The sequence below is a fragment of the Caretta caretta genome, chromosome 1 (genome assembly GCF_965140235.1).
Source record: "Caretta caretta isolate rCarCar2 chromosome 1, rCarCar1.hap1, whole genome shotgun sequence".
NCBI classification, from domain to species: Eukaryota; Metazoa; Chordata; order Testudines; family Cheloniidae; genus Caretta; species Caretta caretta.
This window is the reverse complement of record NC_134206.1, coordinates 111529409-111553191: the sequence shown is the minus strand read 5'-3', so window position 1 is coordinate 111553191 and position 23783 is coordinate 111529409. Positions and strand designations below refer to the sequence as shown.

The window sequence follows — 23783 nt, the reverse complement described above, 5'->3', positions numbered from 1 at the left end:
GTTGACATTTCAGCAAGAACTGCATGGTGAAAGATCTCTGTTTCAAAGGCTTTGACCTGGAGGAGGGGAGTCATTAAACAGAGAGAGCTGAAACTCGTGCAAATAATTCTATTCATGAAGAAACTAACAAACAAAATCCCTTAATACATTCTCTTTAAAAATAGGCAAAGATCTTGGTTGAGAAGAATTCCCATTCACAGTGTGCAAAGGCCATGCTGATTATTGTGAATGTTGCAGCATGTTCTTATTAACAATCCAGAATACTATTAAATGTGAAACATAAGTGCCAAATTACAGGCCTCAGCCTGAATAGCACAACATTACATTTTGTATATAGCCATCCGAGAAGTTTGCAGGTGAATCAGAAAGCCAAGAGTAGGCTGATTGGGGAAGGTAAAGATTTGCAGTCTCTTTGAATGTGGTCACATTGTTGATGCTTTAAAATGTACCATGTTCTTTTTCTTCTTGGTTCCCAGTGAAAACCCTGAACTGCTGACTGACTTTATATTGTGACACTAATCAACTAACAAGAAATACCAGGTTCTGCTTTGCTCTCTTTTTGTTTCAGTGAAGGAGCTATGTACCTTATCACCAGGTACTACTACACAAAGGACTTAAGTTATACTGGAAAGAAAAGAAGAGGAGAGGAGCAGAATTCCATTTCATTAATAATTGTAGCAGTTTGACTGAATCAACAGATAAAGTTGTATCTGGAAAAATAAGCATTCCTATGAATTCATGTATATCAAGGACTAATGGTATCAGAACACAGAGTTTACAAAATTCTTAAGTAAAGATTTGACTAAGATATCAGCAAGGTTAGGAACATGTTTGTCAGTGGGGATTGGAGCATTTCATAGGGCCTGGTGTATTTTCCAGTCGATCCTTCACTTTATTAAGATAAAGGAAAGCAGCTCCTCTGTGCCGTCAGAGCAATGAAGGGAAGGGCAGTTTTTACACTATTGCCAGCTCTCATCATCATCTCCCTGATTAGCAAAGAAGAAATCTCGCTCAACTGAGAAGTCTAAGATCCCAGCCCATCTATTTGCATATTATTTATACTGTGCCTGTAACTTAGCCTTTATGTACAGTGAGGTACATCCCTTTTGGACATCTGGTTTACAACATAGAAAAAACTGGCCTTTTAGGGCATCTTTTGTTTATTGGAATCTGGCTAATTCCCGGAAAGCTCATTTCCTGGGATTTTCGGGGAGGCTAATGGTGGGTGCTGTTCCAGGGAAGGGGGAGGGAGTTTGACTGCTGGAAGACATGAGAAGTTATAACATAGAATGAGTCCCAAAATACTCCACCTCTCCACTATTGGAAGTCCCCAGCCTCCCTGCCCTGAATATAATCCCCTCCCTGTCCTTCCAGTTCCCAATCTCTCGTTTGGACTGGCACTAGCTGGAGAGGGGCAGAAAATCATGATAGGCATTCAGAGGTAAAACCACCTGGAGAAGTGCTGATCAGCAAGGAATTGGGGCTGCTGGCAGAAGCAAGGCAGGTGAGAGTAAGAGATGAGGTGAGCTGGAGGGGGGGAGGGTGTGCTACTTACTGGGGGCTCTTGAGGTGGGTAGACAAGGTGGGAGGGGCCTTGTGTTCAGGGAAAGAGAGGAGGGGACAGAAAAAGGAGGACAAACTGGGAAGGAAATTTGTCTCCACTGAGGGTTGGGCAGGGGATAGGAGGAGAGACTGAAGCTGTGTTTACTTGCTTGCAGCTCTCCGTGTGGAGCAGCAAGACCGTATTCTTAGCCTCAGTTTTCCAAGAATTAAGATAAGAATAAGTTTGCCAGAGCCACTTTGCAATTTCCTTTATCTTATCTTCTTAGAGCAGAAAAGCCATTTGTCCTGTCTGAGCAATTCTCTTCCTGTCATGCAAGTGAGAGTGTAGGGCTGCGTATCTGACATTTCTAGATCTAGCACCATGTGCAATGGCATTTGTTTTTGACTGCTTTGACTAACCCTGTAAAAATGGTGGCACTTACACAAAAAAGCCATAGGGTAGGAATTTATTACTAGGTATTAGCTGGAGCACTTGCTTGGTGCCACCTTTAGTCTTGTTGCTAACCCTCCGTAATGGGCCAGTTGGAAGAAAAGATAGACGTTTGGGTACATAGCTCCCTCAACACTTTTACGTAAAAAAAGAAGCTGGCTTCACAAACCAGCATTTCTATGTACTTCTGTGTACTAAGACTATATGGATTCTCATCTACTTTATTTGACTTGCTTCTAAATTAGATTTATAGATTCACAAAACAGAAATTCCAAAAAGATCAAATTTTCCAATTCAGCATTTCCAATTTGAATATTTTTGGAATTTCTTTTTGATGAATGGTTTCAGAGTGGTCGCCGTGTTAGTCTGTATCAGCAAAAAGAACAAGGAGTACTTGTAGCACCTTAGAGACTAACCAATTTATTTGGGCATAAGCTTTTGTGGGCTAAAACCCACTTCATCAGATGCATGCAGTGGAAAATACAGTAGGAAGATACACACACACACAGAGAACATGAAAAAATGGGGGTTGCCATACCAACTCTAACCCACCTAAATTGATTAGTCTTGTTAGAGTTGGTACGGCAACCCTCATTTTTTCATGTTCTCTGTGTGTGTGTGTGTGTGTGTGTGTGTGTGTATATATATATATATATATATCTTCCTACTGTATTTTCCACTGCATGCATCTGATGAAGTGGGTTTTAGCCCACAAAAGCTTATGCCCAAATAAATTGGTTAGTCTTTAAGGTGCTACAAGTACTCCTGGTTCTTTTTGCTGATACAGACTAACACGGCGACCACTCTGAAACCATTCATTAAAAAAAAAGGAGTACTTGTGGCACCTTAGAGACTAACCAATTTATTTGAGCATGAGCTTTCGTGAGCTACAGCTCACTGTAGCTCACGAAAGCTCATGCTCAAATAAATTGGTTAGTCTCTAAGGTGCCACAAGTACTCCTTTTCTTTTTGCGAATACAGACTAACACGGCTGTTCCTCTGAAACCAACCATTCATAAAAAAGAAATTCCAAAAGATTCAAATTGGAAATGCTGAATTGGAAAATTTTGACATTTTTTATTGAAACAAAATGATTCAACCTGTTGAAATTGTATTTTCCTTTCCAATCAACATTTTAAAACAAAAAATGTTTTTGTTTCAATTCTCCCAGTCAGAAAAATAAAAAACTTTAGCCGACATTGACATTTCACCGCCACATTTTCCCAGGTCAGAGAACCAAAAACTAATTATGGGGAGCTAGTCAGGCTTTTAGGTTGACTAACTGGCATCCACTCAGAACCTCAACTGTTCTGGACCCTCTTTGCTTATTGAACGAAATGTGACTCAGTATATCTTTTAATAAGTTTCATTAAAAGACAAACAAAAATAAGATCAAGAAAATGTATCACCAAAGTCACACTAAGAATGAAACAATACAAGTAATAAATCAATATCAAAACTAAATCAAATCAACAAGCTCATCTCAATATTGGATTGGAGTAAAACCACCAAAAGAATGCAAAAAATAACCAATCCTTACAAATTTTAAAGAGCATTCTAAAGAAGCGGCTGTTCATGTGATTATGAATTCCAACAAAGGAATTTTACCAAAGTCAATCAAATCTATAACTTGGAGCTGGTTAGATGTCTTAATAAATATTAGAGGGGTAGCCATGTTAGTCTGGATCTGTAAAAGTGCCGCTTTTAATAAATATTAAAACCAAATTACTTAATGTCTGAACCATGACCTCAGACCCACTTACAGAGCTTCCTCCTTGGATTTCATTTCTTGTGTGGTGGCTGCCCATCCCACTCCCGTTTTGAGATGATAGAACAAAACACTTTTGATAATCAAAAGTTTGACAACTCTTATCTACCAGAAATTATAGATGTGACCTGAAGAAGAGCTCTGTATGGCTCGAAAGCTTGTCTTTCTCACCAGCAGAAGTCGGTCCAATAAAAGATATTACCTCACCCACCTTGTCTCAGAAATTATGGATGACCACGGCAGTTCTCTTAGGACTTTTGAATACAAACCAAAGAAACACACGTCAAGGAATAGCTTTATGAGACAATACTTAGGGTTGTTTAAAGCGGAGGAATTTTCTTTGTGGTGCCTTCCTCATGTGGGCTACCTGGGTTCTCTCTCACACAGTCTCAGTTTCATGGCCTGAAACTACAGCTGGGATGTTGCCCAGCTAATAAAAATAAATGACAAAAATAGAAAAAGGGGGAAAAGATACTTAAGATAACAAGGTTTGAAAACACTTCAGCTCTCCCAGTTTTCTAGTCTATTGAGGAATAGGAGTTGGACCTGCAGTCAAGGAGCCAGACAATGATATTCTGCAGGCACAGTGCTTCTCACTCGTGGGCCTATTTTGGGCACTGGGAGAGACTGGTCAAAGGCTGGGGTGACGTGTTTGTGGATGATGTGACTTCCTCTGATCAAGGCGATCATTTCTGGGGCTTCTGGAATGGCAGTCTTCCCTCCGGGGGCTCGTTACCATGAAAATCAAGACTTTGCAGCCTTACCCTTGACTCTTATAGTTTGAGACCTTCACTTGTTCAGCCCTGCAGCACTTCCCTCCAAGGTCTTCAGACAAATCAGGTGTAAGGCCTGCCTTGGAGCCACACAGCTCAATCCAATCAAGTCTGACTTAAGTCCTCACTTGCAAGCATTAGCTGGAAAAGTCCAGCTTAAATCAATACTTGAAAAATATTCAGTGTTTTACATACCACAGACTTTACGTCTGTGATCACAGACGCCCATCCTGCAAATTAAAAATCCAGACACAAGACCACTTCTGAGGAAGCTGGCATAGACTCAGACTTCCAAGGACCATCATGATCATCTAGGCTGACCTCCTGCACATTGCAGGCCACAGAGCCTCACCCACCCACTCCTGTAATAGACCCCTAACCCCTGGCTGAGTTATTGAACTTCTCAAATCATGGTTTAAAGACTTCAAGTTACAGAGACTCCACCCTTTATGTGACACAGTCCCCAGCCTTGAATGTTGTTTTCCCATATTTACTAGCCTTTCTTCTAGCATAATGTATTTGTTGTCTTTCTTGTGCTTTAGAAATATTACTAAGAGCCAATGCAACGTCACCATCCTTTCTCACTTTCAAATTAGTGCTAGCCTCCTTGTAACATTGTTCATCGATGGTCATATCTGGCTGAAAAGGTGACATTATATCATCAGTTTACAGAACTCTGTCTGTCTACTGTGACAGGGTCGGGCCAGATGGCTGTAGGAGAGTAATAGAAGGCAGATATATTAGCCCCAGGATAAGTAGGTCCCTTTTTCCTGGTTAAAGTAACAGGGAAGGTTCCAGAACAATCAGGAACCTTCTGGAGACAATTAAGACAGACAGGCTGATTTGCTGCAGGTATTCTAATCAAGAAGCTGCTAGAATCAATTAAGGCAGGCTAATCAGGGCACCTGGGTTTAAAAAAGGACCTCACTTCAGTTAGGGAGAGGCGTGTAAGGAGCTGGGAGTGAGAGGACGTGCTGCTAGAGGACTGAGGAGTACAAGTGTGATCAGGCACCAGGAGGAATGTCCTATGGTGAGGATAAAGAAGGCGTTGGGAGGAGGCCATGGGGAAGTAGCCCAGGGAGGAGTTGCTGTTGCACAGCTGTTCCAGGAGACACTCTAGACAGCTGCATTCCACAGGGCCCTGGGCTGGAAGCCGGGGTAGAGGGCGGGCCCGGGTTCCCCCCAAACCTCCCAACTCCTGGTCAGACACAGGACGAGTTGACCTGGGCTGTGGGTTCACGAAAACAGCCAAACTGAGGGCTGCCATGAAGCTCCAAGGTGAGGAAATCTGCCAATAAGCGCAAGACCCACGAAGGTAGAGGAGGAACTTTGTCACACTGACTATAAAAGCTGATTGGTTGCTTAAAAAGAACCCTAGCAGTCACTGAACATTCTTTCATCAACAAAATTAAAACTAAGTTCATACTTTTATGATCAATTCAATCATTTCTAGTTTCTTCTCCGCTAATCTAAAAACAGACAAATGAGCTTTCTGGAGCTAGGTATAGCTCAAACAGCCTGTCTTCTGGAATCTTCAGCCTGAAAGAGAAAAAGTTACTTTAAAGCCTACCAAGATGAAACCTACTTAAAATATATTTCTTAGAAAAAACCTCACAGTCTGTATTCCACACAGTCTGTGGAAACCTCACAGTCTGTATTGTTTTTACACAAAGAAATGTTATGTGCAAAATTTTTTGACCAGCTCTAAATCTGAGTTATTGATTTTTTTTTAAACCTGAGTGTAGATGTTTTGTTTTGCTTTTTAAGGTACACAGTTCATGTAGGAAACAAGCAGCACGGGAAAAACAGCAAAAACAGACGTGAAAAAAAGTAAAGAAGTGTTCTTTTAAAGTCTACTGGGGTCCCCACTATCCAATCAAATTCTGCATAAAAAGGAAAGATAAGATGAACATGAGGGACAAACAGGGACAGCTGACAAGCAGTCAATTGGTTCAAATCTATAATCAATGTCAAACTAGCTACTGCCTCGACTAGTTAAACCCTTCAAAATTATCATGAATGTTCCCGATGCTCTAGCAACACCTGGAGGCTGGTGGAATTGACTGCAAGGGATGGCATTACAGAGAAAAGCAATAAAGAGGATGCAGCAGCTGAGAGGTTCCCTACTAGCCAGTGACATCACGAAGAGCTGAACTCACTAAGAAGTGGTGGAAGTGACACGGGTGGGCAGTGGCAGGAGCAAGCAGCTGTGGAGACATCGCGTGATTGCTGCCCCAAGGCAGATGATGATCCCACTCGAACACTCCCCTGGATTCTGGGACTTACTGACCTCAGACAACCAACTCTGAGTGGGGTGCAGCGGAGGGCAAAGGAGCGTGGCATGTTAAAGGGCCATTCGTCCATCAGAGACTTTCACAGAGCAAGGTACGAAACTGAGGCATAGGACTGCTGCCCCAAGATACTGTGGGGAAGGTGTTTACCTACTTTTGAATCACTGTTGCAGAGTTTTTCCAAATTAATGCTGTGTTCCTTCTCCTTTTAATAAACGTTTTCTTTGGTTATACACAGACATGGCGCTTGCACGGGGAGTTGAGCACTGCCTCGCATTTGCAGCCGGGGTGAGGTTTCATTTTTCCAGATTTCTGGGTGGGTGGGGGGGGCTCAAGATGGTTCTGTTTGGTAATGTTAAGTGGAACCCCTGGATATGGAACCTGCCCCTTGTTGCTGCCTGCAGCACCTGACAGAAGAGCTACACATGCCTCTTGTTATACTAGGGACTTCATGTAGCGTGTGGACAATGGTCTGTCTTCCTGCAGACTACAAGCTAAGGAAACTGAAGAGTTTGGCATTCTCCTCATGTCCTCTTTTGGGTCCCACATGCACACATGGGGATTACTTGACAGGGTTGCCTGAGAAGTGGCCTTGATGATCCAGTAGGTCCTTTCCAGTCCTATTGTCATAAATATAAAGGGAAGGGTAAACCCCTTTGAAATCCCTCCTGGCCAGGGGAAAGCTCCTCTCACCTGTAAAGGGTTAAGAAGCTAAAGGAACCTCGCTGGCACCTGACCAAAATGACCAATGAGGAGACAAGATACTTTCAAAAGCTGGGAGGAGGGAGAGAAACAAAGGGTCTCTGTCTGTCTATATGCTGTTTCTGCCAGGGATAGACCAGGAATGGAGTCTTAGAACTTGCAGTAAGTAATCTAGCTAGGTACGTGTTAGATTATGATTTCTTTAAATGGCTGAGGAAAGAACTGTGCTGAATAGAATAACTATTTCTGTCTGTGTATCCTTTTTGTAACTTAAGGTTTTGCCTAGAGGGGTTCTCTATGTTTTGAATCTAATTACCCTGTAAGGTATCTACCATCCTGATTTTACAGGGGGGATTTCTTTATTTCTATTTACTTCTATTTTTATTAAAAATCTTCTTGTAAGAAAACTGAATGCTTTTTCATTGTTCTCAGATCCAAGGGTTTGGGTCTGTGGTCACCTATGCAAATTGGTGAGGCTTTTTATCCAACATTTCCCAGGAAAGGGGGGGTGCAAGTGTTAGGAGGATTGTTCATTGTTCTTAAGATCCAAGGGTCTGGGCCTGTAGTCACCTAGGCAAATTGGTGAGGCTTTTTACCAAACCTTGTCCAGGAAGTGGGGTGCAAGGTTTTGGGAAGTATTTTGGGGGGAAAGACGCGTCCAAACAGCTCTTCCCCAGTAACCAGTATTAGTTTGGTGGTGGTAGCGGCCAATCCAAGGACAAAGGGTGGAATATTTTGTACCTTGGGGAAGTTTTGACCTAAGCTGGTAAAGATAAGCTTAGGAGGTTTTCATGCAGGTCCCCACATCTGTACCCTAGAGTTCAGAGTGGGGGAGGAACCTTGACACCTATGTTTCTATCCAGCAAAGTGTAGTCTGTTTTCTATATGTGACTCCATCCCATCACTTTAAGACTCCAGAGGTCTGATCATTCAGCTGCACTACATTGTGGATAAAGAAGTTCCTACTTCTGAAATGGTTTCAAGGTTCTAACTCTGTTATATAAATCATTCTTAAAAAGCAGACAATCAAGATCAGATTTTGGTTCCAGTTACACTGAATTAAATCCATAATAATGCCATTGATTTCTGTTGATTTAATTTTGTTTGTACAGAGGTATAAGAGAAAGAACAAGAAGCTGTTTTTCACTCTCCATTTTTTACCCTGCTCTTTGCAGAAATCACTCTTCTTTTTTGCTGAGGATGGGTCTTTTACACACAAAGCTTTTAGTACATTTATGTATATCAACATTCATTTAAATATGTGTAGCCTTTGGAAGAAAATAATTCCTGCAGTTAAGGACAAAGGTTTGTTTCTGCTGTCATGTCAGTCTGAGTCCATCGCTAGTTCATGCAGAGTTTTTTGTTTCATGTAAAGGTAGCCATGATGTGACCAAGCATTTTCAGCTAATTGTGCGCTGGCAGGCGTGAATGGGCAGGTGAATAAATGTACAGGTAAACAATAGTACAAACCTTACTGAACGACCAAGCGAAGCATGTCTGTAAAAAAGGCACCTTATTACTTAATTATAAACGAGTTATTAGACTCACTGTGCACAATCTGAGTATGATCCACTGACTTTAGTGATATTTCAGTTGTAGAAGAGTGAGCTGGATTCTGTTCTGGCTCATGGGTCAACTTGCCTGTTGTTCCAACTGCAGGACCAGATTCTGCCCTTGGTTCCCTCCCCACTGGGTTTGCACAGGTGTGATTGAGGCTAGGATTTGGCTTGCAGATGTTCTTTTTATTATTAAAAGGACAGTAATGTGCTACAAAAATGTAAACAATGGGCTCCCTCTAAAATCTTCCCATCTCAATCAACGGTACAAGACATTTTCTGGGTAAAAAACTTTGGTGCCTCCCCTCACCCCACCCCAATTCATCAATTTAACATTCTCCCCTCGAGAAATATCCCTTAATTCCATAATGTCCTTCCCAACTACATCAATTCTTCCACCTCCCAATCTTGGGCCCCACACCTTTAGACCCACCATGTTTCCTTACCCCAGTAACTCATGGGTGTACCACGAGGTGGCTCCTCTATCTGGCATCTGCTCCTCACAATAAAGAAGTGGTGACAGGGTGAGTTGGCTCAAGGGTGGCTGGCTGGGGGCAGGAGGGTATTGGTGGAAGCAGCTCTTCTCTGGTCATGGGCTAGATGGCTAGTTTGTGAAGGAGTCTCCCCAGCTTCTTGAAGTGAGTAAGTCTCCTTTGGCTAGGTGCCTAAATCAGTATTTGATGCCTAAATGTAAGTGGGCCTGGTATTCAAAGGCACAGAGCAAACCCAGCTCCCATTGAAATCAATGAGAAATTGACTGAGAACTGATCAGGTTTGAAAATAAGGCCAGTTCTATTTAGCTGCCTAAATATGGATTTAGACACCTCACTTTGGGCACCCAGGTTTGAAAATGGCAACTTTGCTTTATTTATTAGGATAGGAGCACCGGTCAGCATTCCTATTAAATAAATGGTTTTACCTTCAATTCTGCTTTAAGACAGCTCAGCAAAATGGTATTTCTGAAACCCATTTCTGAGCTGTGCCAACTTTGAAACAGAAAGCCCTCCCCCTGATTTTTTCAAAGCCCTTGAGGAAGGGCAACTGTTGGCAGAGCCCATCATCAGGTTTGGAAACAGCAGATGAATGATCCAGATGGAAGCCTGACAGATAGGGAGGAATTAGTGCTGCAAGATAAGTCAGCGCTTGAGCCAGAGTGGATCTGAGGAGAGTGAATAGCTTTTGATTTACTTCAGACTGGGGAGATATAGGGGGATATTGCAGTTCAGTAGACAGAATTAGGTAGGGTGAGCTAATGTCATGGCTAGCCAGCGCCCAGCCTAGGGACATATCTATGGACCAAAGTCTGAGAATGCCATGGAGACTGAGACAGGCAGGGCTATTCTATGGCTCAGAACAGTCAAAGCAAGGTATCACATAGCTTTTCACATAAACACTTATTACACTAGTCCCACTGCACAGCTCAATGGACCATTCCATTGACTGCCCAGTGGATTATCATGAGCATTTCTTTCCCATGACCACTGAGATCTCTCAGCCATTCTTATAGGTCACTGTGGTATGCAGTTGACCTGTGACCATTTAACTAGACAAGACAGAGGTTAGAGCACCGACAGCAGTTGCCACCTTCTAAGTCAGACTACAAGACAGCATTTAAAATCCTATGTTCTCGCAGAAGCAAAAAAAGGGTTTTTTGCCTTTCTGACAGCACCTGCCAAAGCTGCTCTAGCTGAACTATCGTGGAACGGCTTGGTGAAGCCAGGCTGCCATTGCCCAGAGGCAGAGTAAAATATTTCTCACCATGCTGAATTTTCCAAGTTTCTCACAGAGCAAACAGCTTGGATTGGCAACTTCCATGGCTGGAGGGGACAATGCCACAATCTGGAGAAGTTGGACCAATTTCACATACTGATGTTCTGGGGGAAACTCAGGCTACTATAGAGGAGGGTCGTTCACCAGAGTTAGGGTTTGAGTTGTTGTTGGCGTCATTCAGAGAGCAGCTGCAGATGCTGGAGCACCAGTTCTGGGCCCAAGAAACAAGCACTGATGGTGGGATCACATCATTATGCAGGTATGGGATGAGGAGCAGTGGCTGCAGAACTTTCAGATGCGTAAGGCCACATTCCTGGATGTGTGTATGGAGCTCGTCCCAGCCCTCCAGCGTAGCAACACCAAAATGAGATCTACACTGACAGTGGAGGAGTGAGTAGCAATTGCTGTATGGAAACATGCAATGCCAGATTGCTACTGATCAGTCACGAATCAGTTTGGAGCTGGGAAATCCACAGTGGGGGTTGCTGTGATGCAAGTGTGAAGGGCCATTAGTCATGTCTTGCTATGAAGGACTGTGACTCTGGGCAGTGGGCAGGACATAGAATCATAGAAGATTAGGGTTGGAAGAGACCTCAGCAGATTATCTAGACCAACCCCCTGCTCAAAGCAGGACCAGCACCAACTTCTTGGTAACAAGGGCAAACTGTTGACTCAGATCCAGCTTCTCATCCACTGTAAACCCCAGGTCCTTCGCTGTAGAACTGCTGCTTAGCCAGTTGATCCCCAGCCTGTAGCGGTGCATGGGATTCTTCCATCCTAAGTGCAGGACTCTGCACTTGTCCTTGTTGAACCTTATCAGATTTCTTTTGGCCCAATCCTCCAGTTTGTCTAGGTCACTCTGGACCCTATCCCTCCCTTCAGCATATCTACCTCTCCCCCCAGTCTAGCGTCACCTGCAAACTTGCTGAGGGTGCAATCTATCCCATCATCCAGATAATTAATGAAGATGTTGAACAAAACTGGCCCCAGGACCAATCCCTGGGGCACTCTGCTTGATACCAGCTGCCAACTAGACATTGCACCATTTTTCACCATCCATTGAGCCTGACAATCTGGCCAGCTTTCTATCCACCTTATAGTCCAGGAGTCCAATCCATACTACTTTAACTTGCTGGCAAGAATACTGTGGGAGACCGTATCAAAAGCTTTGCTAAAGTCAAGGTATACTATGTCCACCACTTTCCCCATATCCACAGAGCCAGTTATCTCATCATAGAAGGTAATCAGGTTGGTCAGGCATGACTTTCCCTTGGTGAATCCATTTGACTGTTCCTGATCACCTTCCTCTCCTCCAAGTGCTTCAAAATGGATTCCTTGAGGACCTGCTTCATGATTTTTTTGGGGACTGAGGTGAGGCTGACCGGTCTGAAGTTCCCCAGATTCTCCTTCTTCCCTTTTTTAAAGATGGGCACTATATTTGCCTTTTTCCAATTGTCTGGGACCTCCCCCGATCGTCACGAGTTTTCAAAGATAATGGCCAATGGCTCTCCAATCACAACAGCCAACTCCCTCAGCACCCTCAAATGCAGTGCATCCAGCCCCAGGGTCTTGTGCATGTCCAGCTTTTCTAAATAGTCCTTAACCTGTTCTCTCACCACTGTGGGGTGCTCACCTCCTCCCCATACTGTGCTGCCCAGTGCAGCAGTCTGGGAGCTGACCTTGTCTGTGAAGACCGAGGAAAAAAGCATTGAGTACTTCAACTTTTTCCACATCATCTGTCACTGGGTTGCTTCCCCTAATCAGTAAGGGTCCCACACTTTCCTGACCTTCTTCTTGTTGCTAGCATACCAGAAGAACCCCTTCTTGGTACCCTTCACATCCCTTGCTAGCTGCAAGTCCAATTGTGCTTTGGCCTTCCTGATTACACCCCTGCATGCTTGAGCAATATTTTTATTGCTATACAGCTCAGGGAGGCTTTGAAAGACCATTTTAATAGTGAGCCACAGTATTTATTTTGCTGTAGTGTATTCTACCTGGAATTTTTTTTTTGCACCCCAGTATGTACTTTGTAATGCAGGGGCGGGCAAACTATGGCCCACAGGCCAGATCCAGCCCACCAGCCATTTTAATCCAGCCCTTGAGCTCCTGCTGGGGAGTGGGGTCTGGGGCTTGCCCGACTCCAGTGCTCTAGCTGGAGAGCAGGGTCGGGGCTGCTCCTTGCGGCTCCCAGAAGCAGCAGCATGGCCCCGCTCCAGCTCCTATGCGTAGGGGCAGCCGGGGGCTCTGCTCTGCACGATGCCCCCGCAGCTCCCATTGGCCAGAAACTGTGGCCAATGGGAGCTGCAGGGGTGGGAGCTGCAGACGGGGCAGTGCACAGAGCCGCCTGGGCATGTCTTTGTGTCAGAGCCAGAGAGGGGACATGGCCACTGCTTCTAGGAGCCGCTTGAGATAAGCGCTGCCCGGACCCTGCACCCCTGAGCCATGTCCCCACCCCCTGCCCCAGCCCTGAACCCCCTCCTGTCCTCCGAACCCCTTGATCCCAGCCCAGAGCACCCTCCTACACTCCAAGCCCCTCATCCCCAACCCCACCCCAGAGCCTGCACCCCTTCCCAACCCCCTGCCCCAACCCTGATCCTCCTCCTGCCCTCTGAACCCCTTGGTCCCAGCCCAGAGCATCTTCCTACACCCCAAACTGCTCATTCCCAGCCCCACCCCTAGTCAGAGCCTTTCTCCCCACCCCACTCCCCTGCCCCAACCCGGAGCCCCCTCCTGCACCCTGACCTCCTCATTTCTGGCCCCACCCAAGAGCCCTCACCCCCCCCAACCCAATTTTGTGAGCATTCATGGCCCGCCGTACAATTTCTATTCCCAGACGTGGCCCTTGGGCCAAAAAGTTCGCCCATTCCTGTTGTAATGAGTGCTCTGTGTGTAGTAATATAACATTGCAAATGCCCCTATTGCTACTATCTGAATTATTTCAGCCCAAGCCAGCATATATTGTGAACTAATATAGATTACTTAAGCTTCCATAAGTTTTATTCCAAACCCAGACAAACAGACATATTTATAACTGAATGAAACTTCATAAATACAGGGAAAAGAACCTTTGAAAGGGAAAGAACAGTCATAATGTAGCCAGACAGCCAGCCCCCCCACCCTCAGACCAGCATTGCTGGAAACACAGGAGGAAGCCGGAACAGGGCACTTAACATATATTCCAGCACAGCCTTTGAAGCTGTGAAAAGCACAGGTGTGCTGCTACAATGTGCCTCTGGGAGCAGATACAACGATTAAGCTCACAGCAGGCAGAGGCCCTGTGACAGACATGGCTCTTAGCCCCTACTAAATAGCGTGATGCACACACACCAACATCCTAGGTGGGAAAATATTTACCCTGATAAAAGAAATGTCCAGTAGTCGAAACTTACTGTTTCTCTCCCTTGCAAGTGTAAACTACTCTTGCGAAAGCTGGCGTCACCCAGACAGACCAGCCTCAATTTGGCATAAGAAAGGAGAAAGAGAATAAAGGAGTACAGAGGTATAAGTAGGGGACCTACAGCACCATGATTTTTGAGTGCTTTTCACTATCTATCTGCTGGTCAGATAAGTGACAGCCTCCCAAGGCTTCTGCAGCTAAGAGGGTCCCTAAGCCTTGTCCCTTATTCGTCTTTCCGCGGAATTGAGTGACCGATCCTGGCTTGGCACCGCTGGAATCGAGAGATGCAAGGAGGGTAAGAAGCACCCACACCTGATCTCCTATCTTTAGTGTACACATATTTGAAATAGAGCTCTATACTTTGTTTTCTTTCTTTGGGATTGTGGCTTCAGTTTTGTAACTTGTTTGTGTGTGTAACATCTCTACATTTAAATAAGTAGGCACTAGCAATTTTGTAACCACATGATTAGAATCTAGCTTAATAAATTTTGGTAACCATAAGCCATATGTCCATAACCATATGGACAACCATAAGCCTGACTTGTTTTCTCTGTAAAGCAGCCAACACAATTAAAGAACTTCAGCCGTTTTGGCTCTAAAGCCTGGCCATTAGGTGAGAGTACTAAGAGCCTAGCGTTGAGTTGTGCCGCCTCCACGGGGCAAACTCTTGGGGCACCTGTCAGTCAATCCTGGCTGCCCGCTGCGAAGGAGCTCTGAGCTCTAGCAGTTAAAGTCACGGGTGTGGAGAGGCTCTTAGTGCTGCCATTGGGGCACCTGTCAGTCAGTATTGACTGCCCGCTGGAATGGAGCTCTGAGCTCTAGAAGTTAAAGTCACAGGTGGTTAGGACCTTGGGGCATCCGTCAGCCTAGCCCGGGCTGCCCGCCGCAAAGGGACAGTGTGTCCTAGCGGTTAAAGTCACGGATGGTATAAACGGGCATAGCTGGCACCTCACCAAACATCCTTGGCCGTCGGCTAACACATATCCATTTCACAAACACATACATCAGCCTTGTCTCTCACAGGTCAGTGTATGTGTGGCTGTGATTGCCAGTCCTCTCCCCTGGGATGGAGTGATAGGGATTGTGCAGCAGCCCCGGACAGCAGGTAGAATGTGTGGCAGGGGTGTGTAGGGAGGTCCCAGCATGCAGTTCTTGATGGGTTGCAGAGGGAGGCGAGCATGGGACTGTTGAATCTGAAGGTCAACAAGAGTCTCCAGCATTTCTGTCTGACACTTGAGAAGCACTAGCATCTCCTGCTGCACATCTCTCTCCTTTTCCTGTGTCTTTCTCCTCTCTGCTTGATCCCCGCCCATGCCGTCTGTGAGGGTGATCCCAGTGATAAGCTGCCAAAATCTTAACAACCGGTTCACTATCAAAAGTTCTGATTTAAGGGATGTGCCACAGTCTGTATTTTTTGTACCTTTTCCCATAAGAAGCAGCACTGCATTGCGTCACTGGGAGTCATGCTTAACGATAAAAAACAAACATTTTTACATGTTTATTACAATAGAAACAAAGTATTGTATTGCTTTTTAAATGAATTTAAAATACGCTTGAAAAGAAAATATAAAGAAGATGTATGAGTAAGCATAGGCTAATATTTAAGAATGAAATGCCTATTATTCTTGTATTTTAAAATATTACATGTGAACTACTTAAGTTATTAAAAATAAAAAGTGTAATATATTCATGTTGAAGTATACAATGCAACAAGCAATATTTTAAAGAATATTTAAGTACTTTATTTATTACTAAATAGGTAGTAATTTCCAAATGGCTTCGTCATCTTCTCCATAATCTTTGGTGTTGGATATACGAACTCTGGTATCTAATGCGGATCGATGACTTCTCATCCATGCTTTAACATATGGTATTGGGTTCCAGGAACTTCGTGGTTTTCCCAACAAATTGATGGTCATAAAGCTTGAGATATGTGTAATTGTTATATTCGCCCTTTTATCACTACAAATAATATTCGTCAACGAAAAAGCTCTTTCTGCTTCTGCAGAACTAATTGCAATTATGTTCGTAATTTGCTTTGTTTTCCTTATTGTTTCCGGATCAGGAAGATGTTTTGATTGAATGTTATTCTCTACATAGTCACGAAAATCATTTAAGTCAACTACAAATTTTATGAATTTGTTTAATTCATGCACTTTTTCTTCTCCTGATTTCCAAGGTAACCTGACTTCTTCAATATTCCAGGAAGTGGGATCCATAACATTGAATAATTCAACTATTTTAGGTGTATTATTAGAATGACCTAAATTATCTTCTTTATATTTAATGTGATTTTTGTTTAATAATCTTGCCTTCATTTTTTCAATAATACATTCTATTACTTTGTCTCGTGGCTGTGATTTAAACCTTACATTATCTTCAAACTCTATGCATTTGAAAGCATCACTTTCTATCATTTCATTAATTTTATTTTCATGTGTACCAAAACTATCTTTTAATTGTATGAAAAAAATCAATCGTTCATTTGATTAGCTTATCTGCCTTTGTTAAACTCAATTGTCTCGCTTGCAGTGAATCTGATAATAATGCAAGTTCATCCAAAATATCAATCATTAAAGCCAAGTCTTTTAAAAATTCTTTGTTTTTCAATCTTTTTTTCATGCCAGAAAATTTCTTATTTTTGGAAAAATAAATATAAAGAGCTGGATAAGCTCTCCAGACCGTTTTGACAGCTCTAAGGCTACAAGAAGCCCATCGTGGACCAAAGACACAGCCTATTTTGATGATTTCAATATATAGTTCTTCAGAAACTTGTTTAAGTTAAAACTGACTTTTATTTGACTGATGAAAAATTGCATAAATCTTGTCCAAAAAAATCTTGAAATGGCTTATTTCATTGATATCATTTATAGCATCATCTAAAGCCAGTTGTAGCTGATGATTCAAACAATGCCAAATTATAATGTTTGGAAAACCTTGAATGAGTCTTGTAGCAACTCCAGATTTATGTCCAAGCATGGTGCTCGAGCCATCAGAAGAAAATCCGATTAAATTTTTCTTTAAATATTCTGTGTCAAATCCTGTATCGGTTAATGTATTTCTCAAAGCATTATAAATATTTTCTGCTTTTGTTGATTCTAATTCCACTAAATAGAGAAAAATTGTTGGTGAAGAATCTTGTAATTCACATTTTATAAGAATTACAAGCAAAGTTTTACTTGAAATTGTAGAAGCTTTATCAAAAATAATACAAATCTTTGAATTGTTTTAAATGATTTTGCTAAAAATTTGTTTTCTTATTGATTCAGCAATATGCTCTATGATTCTGATGGCCGAAAATCGAGAATGTAGGCAGTTCCCTAAATCGGTTTCATTCTTAATTTGTAGCTCTACTTCATCCTCCATATCTGCCATTGGTTGGTTTCTTTTTACTAAGTTGTAAACTATGTTGAAAATTTTGCTGGTTATTGCTATTTTTTTCAGTAACTTTATCAATCACTGTAGTGAATCTTTAGATTCATTTAAAATATTTATAACTCTCAAATGAAAGCTTGATTCGAAATGTTCCTTCATTTTTTTTCTTCATGAAGCTTGCTGAACTTTTTTTATCAGTTCCAGAGGCTTTAATAGTACACTTTTGCCATTCCGAAGAAATGTGTCAAGATTTTCCTCCAAGGACCCCCAAACATGATATATTTGCACACTGGAAACAGCCAAGGTTTTTGCCTTCAATGATCAAGCCATTATATTTCTTTAAAAAATATTGTGCCTGCTCGGAAGTCCAACAATCGGGTACTACATTTGCACAGTCATGTAAATCCTCTTCCATTGCGGACACATTTTCAGATGATTCAACATTTAAAATATTTTCATCACCAAAATTATTGTCATTGGCGTTTTCAGTATTTAAATTATTATTTCCACTACTAGAACTACTGACCGATGATTCTGTCATTTTAGTGGAAAACCAGTCACTAATGCTTTTCTGGTGTTTTATTATGAAGGGTAAATAATATTGAATAGAAAACTTTAGTCTTCGAATAACAGTCCAGTTAGTATTACACACTGAAATATCACACGCAATTTACTAGAAACAAACTAGGAGGGTAGTGAAACACTGGAATGCGTTGCCTAGGGAGGTGGTGGAATCTCCTTCCTTAGAAGTTTTTAAGGTCACGCTTGACAAAGCCCTGGCTGGGATGATTTAATTGGGGATGGGTCCTGCTTTTGAGCAGGGGGTTGGACTAGATGACCTACTGAGGTCCCTTCCAACCCTGATATTCTATGATTCTATGAAACAGACCGACTATGACTCACTGGTCGTGTTGAATTGTATAGAAAACAGTCGAGCAAGTGCACGAACAAGGCAAGTGCAACCCCTGTTAATAACATAATAAACGAGACGTTTGTCTCTCATCAGGACGAACTTGGATGCGACCGAGTCGCAGCCTGCAATGACGTTATATGCACACGTGCGTAGCAACATAAATCTTGACCTATCTGTTGTAGAAACGGCTCTTTAACTGCTAGAATTCCACGTCCCTCTGCATTTTAAGTTTATTTTGTACACCATATTACAAGTCTTCATTAATTTAAGGTTTCCCATGCCAGTTATAAATTTTACATTTACATGAGCCCCCCACGGAACCCCAGAATGACAGCGGGCTAAGCAGGGCCGATGGCTGGGACCCCAGATGGCAAGGGCCCGGTGGCCGGAAATTCAGTCCAGCAGTGGGCTGAGTGGGGTGGTGGACAGAACCCCAGACCAGCACCGGCTCACCCGCCGCCGGTATGGGGTTCCGGCCGCTGGCTCCTGCCAGCCAGGGTCCCAGCCACCGGCCCCGCTCAGTTCCGTTCATCCAAGAAGGCAGTGGGCTGAGTGGGGCCAGCGGACCCCGGCTGGTAGCAGCTTGCTGGTAAAAATCGGCTCGCCTGTCGCCTTTGGCAGGTGTGCCACTGGTTGCCAACCCCTCCCCTATTATTTTCTACACTATTTTATAAGATTAAGATTATTCATTTTATAACATTTGTTTTCCTAACAATTTTTAGCATCCGGTTCTAAGGGTATGTCTACACTATGGAATAAGGTCGAATTTATAGAAGTCGGTTTTTTAGAAATCGGTTTTATATATTCAAGTGTGTGTGTCCCCACAGAAAATGCTCTAAGTGCATTAAGTGCATTAACTCGGCAGAGTGCTTCCACAGTACCGAGGCTAGAGTCGACTTCCGGAGCGTTGCACTGTGGATAGCTATCCCACAGTTCCCGCAGTCTCCGCTGCCCATTGGAATTCTGGGTTGAGATCCCAATGCCTGATGGGGCTAAAACATTGTCACGGGTGGTTCTGGGTACATATCGTCAGGCCCCCGTTCCCTCCCTCCCTCCATGAAAGCAAGGGCAGACAATCGTTTCGTGCCTTTTTTCCTGAGTTACCTGTGCAGACGCCATACCACGGCAAGCATGGAGCCCGCTCAGGTAACCGTCACCCTATGTCTCCTGGGTGCGGTACGGCTTTGCTACACAGTAGCAGCAACCCCTTGCCTTGTGGCAGCAGACGGTACAGTACGACTGGTAGCCGTCATCGTCATGTCCGAGGTGCTCCTGGCCACGTCGGCTGGGAGCGCCTGGACAGACATGGGCTCAGGGACTTAATTTAGAGTGACTTGACCAGGTCATTCTCTTTAGTCCTGCAGTCAGTCCTATTGAACCATCTTATGGTGAGCAGGCAGGCGATACGGATTGCTAGCAGTTGTACTGTACCATCTTCTGCCGGGCAGGCAAGAGATGAGGATGGCTAGCAGTCGTACTGTACCATCTTCTGCCGAGCAGCCATGAGATGTGGATGGCATGCAGTCCTTCTGCACCGTCTGCTGCCAGCCAAAGATGTAAAAGATAGATGGAGTGGATCAAAACAAGAAATAGACCAGATTTGTTTTGTACTCATTTGCCTCCTCCCCTGTCTAGGGGACTCATTCCTCTAGGTCACACTGCAGTCACTCACAGAGAAGGTGCAGCGAGGTAAATCTAGCCATGTATCAATCAGAGGCCAGGCTAACCTCCTTGTTCCAATAAGAACAGTAACTTAGGTGCACCATTTCTTATTGGAACCCTCCGTGAAGTCCTGCCTGAAATACTCCTTGATGTAAAGACACCCCCTTTGTTGATTTTAGCTCCCTGAAGCAAACCCTGTAAGCCGTGTCATCAGTCGCCCCTCCCTCCATCAGAGCAACGGCAGACAATCGTTCCGCGCCTTTTTTCTGTGCGGACGCCATACCAAGGCAAGCATGGAGGCTGCTCAGCTCACTTTGGCAATTAGGAGCACATTAAACACCACACGCATTATCCAGCAGTATATGCAGCACCGGAACCTGGCAAAGCAATACCGGGCGAGGAGGCGACGTCAGTGCGGTCACGTGAGGGATCAGGACATGGACACAGATTTCTCTGAAAGCATGGGCCCTGCCAATGCATGCATCATGGTGCTAATGGGGCAGGTTCATGCTGCGGAATGCCGATTCTGGGCTCGGGAAACAAGCACAGACTGGTGGGACCGCATAGTGTTGCGGGTCTGGGACGATTCCCAGTGGCTGCGAAACTTTCGCATGCGTAAGGGCACTTTCATGGAACTTTGTGACTTGCTTTCCCCTGCCCTGAAGCGCATGAATACCAAGATGAGAGCAGCCCTCACAGTTGAGAAGTGAGTGGCGATAGCCCTGTGGAAGCTTGCAACGCCAGACAGCTACTGGTCAGTTGGGAATCAATTTGGAGTGGGCAAATCTACTGTGGGGGCTGCTGTGATGCAAGTAGCCCACGCAACCAAAGATCTGCTGATATCAAGGGTAGTGACCCTGGGAAATGTGCAGGTCATAGTGGATGGCTTTGCTGCAATGGGATTCCCTAACTGTGGTGGGGCCATAGAAGGAACCCATATCCCTATCTTGGCACTGGAGCACCAAGCCGCCAAGTACATAAACCGCAAGGGGTACTTTTCGATTTTTCGATAGTGCTGCAAGCTCTGGTGGATCACAAGGGACGTTTCACCAACATCAACGTGGGATGGCCGGGAAAGGTACATGACGCTCGCATCTTCAGGAACTCTGGTCTGTTTCAAAAGCTGCAGGAAGGGACTTTATTCCCAGACCAGAAAATAACTGTTGGGGATGTTGAAATGCCTATATGTATCCTTGGGGACCCAGCCTACCCCTTAATGCCATGGCTCATGAAGCCGTACACAGGCAGCCTGGACAGTTGTCAGGAGCTGTTCAACTACAGGCTGAGCAAGTGCAGAATGGTGGTAGAATGTGCATTTGGATGTTTAAAGGCGCGCTGGCGCAGTTTACTGACTCGCTTAGACCTCAGCGAAACCAATATTCCCACTGTTATTACTGCTTGCTGTGTGCTCCACAATATCTGTGAGAGTAAGAGGGAGACGTTTATGGCGGGGTGGGAGGTTGAGGCAAATCGCCTGGCTGCTGGTTACGCGCAGCCAGACACCAGGGCGGTTAGAAGAGCACAGGAGGGCACGGTACGCATCAGAGAAGCTTTGAAAACCAGTTTCATGACTGGCCAGGCTATGGTGTGAAAGTTCTGTTTGTTTCTCCTTGATGAAACCCCCTGCCCCTTGGTTCACTCTACTTTTCTGTAAGCTAACCACCCGCCCCTCCTCCCTTCAATCACCGCTTGCAGAGGCAATAAAGTCATTGTTGCTTCACATTCATGCATTCTTTATTCATTCATCACACAAATAGGGGGATGACTACCAAGGTAGCCCAGGAGGGGTGGTGGAGGAGGGAAGGAAAATGCCACACAGCACTTTAAGCACAGCACTTTAAAAGTTTACAACTTTAAAATTTATTGAATGACAGCCTTCTTTTTTTGGGGCAATCCTCTGTGGTGGAGTGGCTGGTTGGCCGGAGGCCCCCCTACCGCGTTCTTGGGTGTCTGGGTGTGGAGGCTATGGAACTTGGGGAGGAGGGTGGTTGGTTACAGAGGGGCTGCAGTGGCAGTCTGTGCTCCAGCTGCCTTTGCTGCAGCTCAACCATACACTGGAGCATACTGGTTTGGTCCTCCAGCAGCCTCAGCATTGAATCCTGCCTCCTCATCACGCTGCCGCCACATTTGAGCTTCAGCCCTCTCTTCAGCCCGCCACTTACTCTCTTCAGCCCGCCACCTCTCCTCCCGGTCATTTTGTGCTTTCCTGCACTCTGACATTATTTGCCTCCACGCATTCGTCTGTGCTCTGTCAGTGTGGGAGGATAGCATGAGCTCGGAGAACATCTCATCGCGAGTGCGTTTTTTTTTTTCTTTCTAAGCTTCACTAGCCTCTGGGAAGGAGAAGATCCTGTGATCATTGAAACACATGCAGCTGTTGGAGAAAAAAAAGGGACAGCGGTATTTAAAAAGACACATTTTATAAAACAGTGGCTACACTCTTTCAGGGTAAACCTTGCTGTTAACATTACATACATAGCACATGTGCTTTCGTTACAAGATCGCATTTTGCCTCCCCCCACCGCGTGGCTACCCCCTCAACCTTCCCCCCTCCCTGTGGCTAACAGCGGGGAACATTTCTGTGTAGCCACAGGCAAACAGCCCAGCAGGAATGGGCTCCTCTGAGTGTACCCTGAAGAAAAGCACTCTATTTCAACCAGGTGACCATGAATTATATCTCACTCTCCTGAGGATAACACAGAGAGATAAAGAACGGATGTTGTTTGAATGCCAGCAAACATACACTGCAATGCTTTGTTCTACAATGATTCCCGAGTACGTGTTACTGGCCTGGAGTGGTACAGTGTCCTACCATGAAGGACGCAATAAGGCTGCCCTCCCCAGAAACCTTTTGCAAAGGCTTTAGGAGTACATCTAGGAGAACCGCGAATGCCAGGGCAAAGTAATCCTTTCACATGCTTGCTTTTAAACCATGTATAGTATTTTAAAAGGTACACTCACCAGAGGTCCCTTCTCCACCTGCTGGGTCCAAGAGGCAGCCTTGGGTGGGTTCGGGGGGTACTGGCTCCAGGTCCAGGGTGAGAAACAGTTCCTGGCTGTCGGGAAAACCAGTTTCTCTGCTTGCTTGCTGTGAGCTATCTACAATCTAATCATCATCATCATCTTCGTCCCCAAAACCTGCTTCCGTATTGCCTCCATCTCCATTGAAGGAGTCAAACAACACGGCTGGGGTAGTGGTGGCTGAACCCCCTAAAATGACATGCAGCTCATCATAGAAGTGGCATGTTTGGGGCTCTGACCCGGAGCGGCCGTTCGCCTCTCTGGTTTTCTGGTAGGCTTGCCTCAGCTCCTTTAGTTTTACGCGGCACTGCTTCGGGTCCCTGTTACGGCCTCTGTCCTTCATGCCCTGGGAGATTTTGACAAAGGTTTTGGCATTTCGAAAACTGGAACGGAGTTCTGATAGCACGGATTCCTCTCCCCAAACAGCGATCAGATCCCAGAGCTCCCGTTCGGTCCATTTTGGAGCTCTTTTGCGATTCTGGGACTCCATCATGGTCACCTGCAGCTTGCCACGCTGGCCAAACAGGAAATGAGATTTAAAAGTTCGCGGTTCTTTTCCTGT

At 44.6% G+C, this 23783-nt stretch overlaps 1 non-coding gene and 1 pseudogene across 1 annotated transcript; both read right to left on the bottom strand.

Annotated features, from left to right (window-relative positions):
• Positions 1 to 16001: 16001 nt before the first annotated feature.
• Positions 16002 to 18166, bottom strand: LOC125627381 (E3 SUMO-protein ligase KIAA1586-like; annotated as a pseudogene).
• A 3878-nt stretch (positions 18167 to 22044) lies between these two features.
• On the bottom strand, positions 22045 to 23409 carry LOC125628630 (uncharacterized). The gene is made up of 2 exons (XR_012665848.1): positions 23162 to 23409; positions 22045 to 22574 (listed from the first exon to the last, which is right to left on the bottom strand). It is a non-coding gene; the product is annotated as an uncharacterized LOC125628630 (transcript).
• Between the last annotated feature and the right edge of the window lie 374 nt (positions 23410 to 23783).